We start from the raw sequence: 7,478 nt of genomic DNA on the forward strand, positions 1-7,478 counted from the left end.
TCTTTTGGACATATCTGGATGGAGTCTTCTCTTCTATTCTTGTCTGCTCCTCTGGTTCTTCTTGAGATTCTTCTTCTTCTTGAGGTTCTTCTTCTTCATCATTTCGCCTTTGAGAGTAACCTTCATCTTCTTCAATGTCTTCATGATGAACTTGCCTAGGAATATATCCCTTCTCATCAACCACTATATCAATACTGTCAACAATTCTGCCAAGTCTTTTATTGTAGCACTTGTATGCTTTGCTATGTGGAGAATAACCAAGAAGAATGCCCTCATCTGCTCTAGGTTCAAGTTTGCCAAGTTGCTCATCAGTGTTCTTAATATAACATTTGCTCCCAAAGATTTTGAAATGCTTCACGGAAGGAGTTTTACCACTCCAAAGCTCATGAGGTGTTTGAGTGCTGTTTACTCGGACATTTGTTTTGTTAAGAATGATAACAGCAGCATGTGCAGCTTCACCCCAGAAGGTTGCAGGAGTACCTGATTCATCGAGCATAGCACGAGCCATTTGTTGGATAGTTCTGTTCATTCTTTCCACAACCCCATTTTGCTGAGGAGTTCTAGCTGTAGAGAATTCTCTTCTTATCCCATGTTCATCGCAGAAATCGAAAAATTCATTTGATGTGAACTCCCCACCTCTGTCAGATCTGAGGCACTTAATTTTGTGTCCTGATTCATTTTCAGCCAATGCTTTGAAGGATTTGAATTTTTCGAATGCTTCATCTTTGTGCTTCATAAGCCCTAACCAAACAAACCTTGAGAAATCATCAATGAATAATATCAGATATTCTTCTCCTCGAGGTGTCCTTTTCCTAAATGGACCACATACATCTGTATGGACTAGCTCAAGAGGCAAGCTAGCTGATCCTTCCTTCTCTGGAAAGTTAGTTCTGGTTTGCTTTCCAAACTGACAAGATTTGCATATGGTGTTGTCTGGAATTTTGATATCTGGAAGATCGCGAACTGCCTGATATTTGCATGCTTTCCTTATTTGTGAGAAGCTTAGATGTCCCAACCTTCGATGCCATAACCAGTGCTCTTCATCCTTGCTAAGATAGCATTGTTGTTGTCCTTCTTCAAATATGTACAGATTATTTGGAGTTCTTTTGCCTTTGAGAACTGTTTTACCTGTATCAAGATCACGAACAAGACATCCATTCGATCTGAAAATAACCTCGGTTTTTTGATCACACATCTGGCTGACACTTAGAAGATTATGCTTCAATCCATCAACATACAAAACATTTCCAGCCTTGACCTTTTCTTTCAAAGGAGCAATACCTTTTCCTTTTATAGTTGCAGGAGTATCATTTCCAAAAGAAACTTTCTTTCCCTTTTCTAAAGTAGAATAAGATTCAAGTTTTTCTTTATCACCTGTCATATGTTTCGAACATCCACTGTCAATGTACCATAGATTTTCCTGTCCTTCTGCATAAAACGCTATCCCACATCTTTCTGTCTGAGGTTCTTTTATTCTCCATTTTTTGGTGCTCGTGGCTTGTTCCTTTTTCTCCTGAAACCTGCTCCTGCATTCAGACTCTTTATGACCAAAATTATTGCAAATAGAACATTCAACTTCATTTTCAAGAACCGAAAAGTTGTTATAGGTCCTCTTTGTAATCCCTGTCATACTTCTTTGTTTTTGAGCTTCCCTAGTCATGATTGTTTTATATGCAACACATTGAGCTGCTTTGTGACCAAAGTTATGGCAAGAAAAGCATTGTCCATTGAAGAAGCTTCTGCGGTTATTGAATCTACCAGCCAACTGATTGTAATTTCTATTTTCATCTATTCTTGTGCCAAACTGAGAAGATTTTACCTGTGGTTGGTTGTAGCTTTTGTTCACCCTTAAGAAGGATTGTCCCTGATAGTTTCTGTTTGTAATTCGTCCCTGCTTTACCTGATTATCTTCATTGTTCTTCTGCTCATTTCTTCTTGCTGCATCAAGATAACTTTTTGAGGTGGATGCTTGAGAGGTTTCTCCATTATAGCCCAAACCTGTCTTGTTTAGAGGAGACCGCTGCACATTGATAATCTCATCCAAAGTTTCAGATCCTTTGACAAACTTAAGATTAATAGTTTTTGTTTTCTCAATTTCTTTTCTGAGACCAACAATTTCACCTTCTAGTTTTTCAAGATGTTTTTCCTTTTCATCAATTTGAAATTGCAAAGTATCAATGATCACACTCTTTTCTTCTATGCATCTCTTGAGTCTAGTAATTTCATTATAGAGATTATCCACATCTACAGCATCCTCATAATCATCATCTTCAAATGCCATTAATAGCTTATATTTATTACCTTGTTCATCTTCATCACTGTTTGATAAGCCATCACTATCTTCATGGGTGTAGTAGCTTTTCTTATTTGCACTTTGTTTCTTATTCCATCTAGCAGGTTCTTTTCCTTTATCCTTATTAGGACATTTTGCAGCATAATGACCTACTCTTCCACAAGCAAAGCATTTGAAAGGTAGCTTACCTCTGAACCTTCCAGCACCCCTTTGAAGATTTCTGACAAAGTTTGATTCTTCTTCCTCTTCTTCTGGAACATGGCTTGCTTCATAGTAATCTTCTTTTCTTGATGCCTTAAAAGCAGCTTCCCTTCTGTCTGATGGACCTCCCTTTCTCATTTCATAAGCAGTTAGAATTCCATGTAGCTGAGACATAGTGAGAACTTTGAGATTTTCCTTTTCTTCTATTGCAGATACTTTAGATTCAAACTTGGGGGATAATGATCTTAGAATCTTTTGAACTACTATAGTCTCTTTTATTTCTTCACCCAGATTTTTCATACAATTAACAATCTCATCTACCCGAAGAAAATAATTAGCCACACTTTCATCATTATACATCTTGAGGGTCTCATATTGAATCCTGAGAGTTTGAAGTTTAGCTTGCTTTACCTGTTCATCTCCTTCATAGCTAGTGATCATTTTGTCCCATATCTCTTTTGCTGATTTGAAGTGCATGACCTTCATGAATTCTGTTTGAGATATACTTCCTAATAGAGTACTGACTGCTTTTGCATTTGTTTCATATGCCTTTTTCTCAGCTGGATCTGTAGGAGTAGCTGAAGGAAAAGCATAGCCTGTTTCTACAATGTCCCAAACTTCTGTACCAAGAGATTGAAGATATGCAGTAACTCTTACCTTCCAATAATTGAAATTTGTTCCATCAAAAACCGGTGGCCTGATTGATGCTTCTTTCTCGTAGTTGCTCATGATGAATGATCTTCCTTCAAGCGATCAAGCTTCTCTGAAGGACCTGCTCTGATACCAATTGTTGGAAATAATACTGAGAGGGGGGGTGAATCAGTATTATTTGATTAATCAAACTTTTTAAATGCTCAGAAACATATACGCTACTTCAGTTAAGTGAACCAGCGTGTACACGCTACTGTGACGAAGTAAAACAGCGTATAGGAAGAAAACTCACAATTTAGTTAGCTTTTTCTTCAATTAAGTGCATCAGGACATTATTCATCACATTAACAGTAAACATGTGCAGTAAAACAGAACAGATAAAAAGCCACACACATGAACACCAAGATATAAGGTGGAAACCCAATGTGGGTGAAAACCACCTGCTGCAAGTTGTCTCTATCTTTCTTTAATATGAAACTTCAGTTTACAATCTTTTGTACTAGTGCAGCCTTATACCAGTACGCAGGCTACAACCTGCAGAAGGCTTCAACCTTCTCTCGTTCTCCAAACTTCCTTGGAAGGGAGCTCCAACCCCCTTTGCTCTTGTACTAGCCAAGATACTAGTACGTAGGTGCTGACCTACAATCTTCCTTCTTTCAGATATCACTTTTCATACATTTTCAGACTTGGATATTCCTGAAGCACAACATTACAATCTGAAGACCACAAATCATTCAATTTCCACAACAGATCATTGAAGCATAAAACAACCAAACTTTGAATCACTGAACCACTGAACCCTGTCAATCACCAGTTACCAGAACACAGAGCAGACTACAGAACTCTGCAATAACAGTCAGACCCCACTGTAAACCCAAAATCAAGCTTCAAAAGATATACGCTACTTCAATGAGCAAAACCCGCGTATACACGCACTTTTACCGAAGCCAACCTGCGTACAGATCTAAAAATAAACTTTCTCAATTTGCAGCTGTACCAGACATTAGTTAGATCCAAAACGTAACATTGCGACAATATGCAGATCTAGAAATACGCATAATCAACCATATCATGATAGTGCATTTCAAACCATTAGATCCCGATCTATCCTTAGATCTAGTCTTCCATCAACCGATGTGATCTCTCCTTGGCTTAGATCAAGCAACCCAGAACCTGCATATCAGATCTCTTTCTCTCTTAGATATTCAAGCCTTGTCGAAAGATGATCTTGCCTAATGATCTTCTTCTCCTTATATAGTCTTAGTCCTAACTCAATACCAAGAGCCAAAACCATAGTAACACAATACCATCAACTTCAAAACTAGGGATCGACACGCCCGTCGAGACACAATGGTCCGAAATCATAGGCACAACTTCCAAGGACTAACCACCATGGACCAAAGGAACCTTTCCACATACACGCGCTTTTTATGAATCGAACTTGCGTGTACACGCGACTTGGGCTTAACGAAACGGCGTGTATGAGCTTCCTTGGTATGTTGTACTGAGATCTGTCTTCTGATTAAGTTGCCATCACCTGTACCAACCTCTGAGCACCTGTACCATCCTCTGAGTGAGTTGCCATCAAGGACAACACTTGAATCATAATGCCAACAGATGCCCCCTCATCAATGATAGTGCCAGCCATTACCATTCTGTATATTTGACAAATAATTCTGAATGGTATACTGGCTGGCAACCGGGGTCTGCCTAGTTGGTTCCAATCAAAGGACACAACCAGGTTGATTGGTGGTGGGACCGAATAGACGGCTGGATATCGCTCCGATGAACTTCCTTCCTGTGATAAAGGAATGGTGGCATTGCCCCCTTGATCATCAGAGTCAGTGCTGATGAAGAGAATCTGGACGATGTTGTCTTTATTCTCCTCTGTGATGGTGTCATTCGAAGATGGAGCCTCTGAAGGCAAAACCGGGTCAACTGCCGTATCAACCTTTTGACTTTCGTCAGGCATGGATCCAGATGGTTCATCTTCAATGACAGGTGCTTCGGCTGACCACCTGGGCGGGTTAGTCGGGTTTTCAACTAGTGAGGGACTTGGCAGGAGTCTTTGATATCCAGGAGGGAGATGCGCTCGTAAAACCGGGCGATCTTCCAGAACTCTTTTTGCCTCGTCTAAGAAGGGACAACGGTGGATGGCGTGATCGCCTTCACACAGTCTGCAGGGAAATTTAGCTTTCCCGCTCTATCCTGGAGCTTCACTCCCACTAGTTGACGGTGAGCAATCGACATGGCTATCAGAGGTCGATGCTACCGAATTGTGCAAATGGGGAGACCAGTCTCTTAGTATCCGGGGGATACAGGGACAATCTCTATGGAAGTGGTCTCCCTTGCATATGACGCATGGCGATTTAGGCCTTACGAGTGTTGTGTGTGGATTTTTGTTAGATGACATTTGTTTGTCCCCAGTTGCCTTAGGCTCCTTCTTCTTCTTCTCTTTCTTCTTCTTCTCCTTCTTCTCCTTAGGAACCTGGTTTTTAATTCGACCGGTTCCGTCAAGCGAAGAGGAAGGAGGGGAGGAAGATGAAGTTGAAGGCTAGGAGGCAACTCTTGTTTGATCTAACTGTTGACTCGACTGTTCAGGAATGGTGGTGTTCTGAACGACACTGGTTGAAAAGAGCCAAACTGGTAGGCCAATTGTCAGTCCTGGAAGCAACAATGTGGCCATGTGGGGCGCACCAAAGGACTAGGATTCCCACCAAGGGGAACTCCTTGGTTGGTGTGCTCCATCTTTTCAACCTAAAGATCAACGCAGGATTAAAGGGTGATTGTTTCGTTTAAAATAAATTGTTAACGACGCTTTAGACACAACTTGCTTTTTCACTTTTAAAGAGTCGAGAAAAAGCTAAAGATGACTCTAGTCTCCTTCGATGTTTTAACGAGCCTGAAGTGACAAATGCTCGGATGGACTTTTTTTGTTATAGAGTCTGAAAAAGGCCAAAAGAAACTGCTCTGGAGTTCTAGGCAGAGGGTGTGCCAAACTTTTCGCAAAACCGCAGAATACTTTTTAGGGTACGGGCGGTCGATCTTCGTGAATGCTGTGTTCACTGCATTGCGATCAGTAGGGCGGCCGACACGGCTTCCTAAGGATAAAAGATATATGCCTATAGGGGTCTCCCAATATATACGCGACGGTACATGGGAGCACAATCCGTACTAGCGCTATCGTCCCTCAGGAGGAATCACCCACCTTCCATGAGATCGACAGTCACTAGGCTTAACGACGCCGGAACACATCTCTAGCCTAGACCTCTATGTTGTGCGTTATGTTACAAAGCGTTGTTAGGTTCATTCAATTTATTTTAGGTTGATCTTTTTAAAGTTTTCCTTTCAAGGTTCACCACGAGATGTATGATACAACTTCCTAAATGCAGTCTAAGATGATAAGCAAGCTCTATTATCTTTTCAACTTTGAAAATCCTAGCTACTAAGGGAAAAGAATAACACTATCTTTTCTCAAAGAGCAATCAACACACTCTAATGCACTTTCCCTAAATCCAACATGCAAACTATCAAATGCAAAATGCACAATGCAGGTGTTTGTTTTCCACTTTCTTAGTATAAATGCCTACAAAGAAAGCTTTTGGTACAACTTTGAATTTTCTTTTAAAATGATCAATACAAACAAGTTCACTTTCTTCGAAATCAACAAGGGTAGAAGAGATTACAATCACTTTGCGATTTTCGAAATAAAGACTTGTTTTGACACTTTGAAAGAGACAAATTCAAACCAATAAGCAAAAGTAAATCTATAATCAATCTAAAAACAACCAATGAACTCTCTTCTAAGATCACTATCAATCAGATCTGAATCAAAGGCTACAGGATGACTACTTTACTCATGCAAAGGAAAACTGTAAATGACGCCACAAACACATAAAAACATTCACAGTATTTTTGTACAAAAAAGAGGCAGAATCTAAGCAAAGAAAAGGAGTTATCAGACTGGTACCTATGCTGGTTAAAGGCTACAAAAACCAGAGATCAAAACAGGGCAATAGACAGCAAAGAACCCCAGCTGCACAAAGCCACACTGGATCAGCACAAGTCTAACACTGTGGAGTTGACATTCAGCGCAGGTAGCCTTCACGGGACCTGCGTTGAAATGCAGACTGCCTTCACAGTACCTACACTGAAGGAGAAACTCTCGTTTCCCCTGGGTTCTGGGTCACAAAATGCTCAAAAATCAACTGTTTCAGGCCAAATCAGGAACACAAGCAAGGTATAAACAGAGGGATGCTTTGAGAGGGTACTAAAGACTATCACAAGGATCATCAAATCATCTGTGAATCTAGTTTAGATCATAGACAAGTCC

This window comes from Pinus tabuliformis, chromosome 2_1 (assembly GCF_031772625.1).
Source record: "Pinus tabuliformis cultivar Carrire ecotype Pingquan chromosome 2_1, CPIR1, whole genome shotgun sequence".
Lineage (NCBI taxonomy): Eukaryota > Viridiplantae > Streptophyta > Pinopsida > Pinales > Pinaceae > Pinus > Pinus tabuliformis.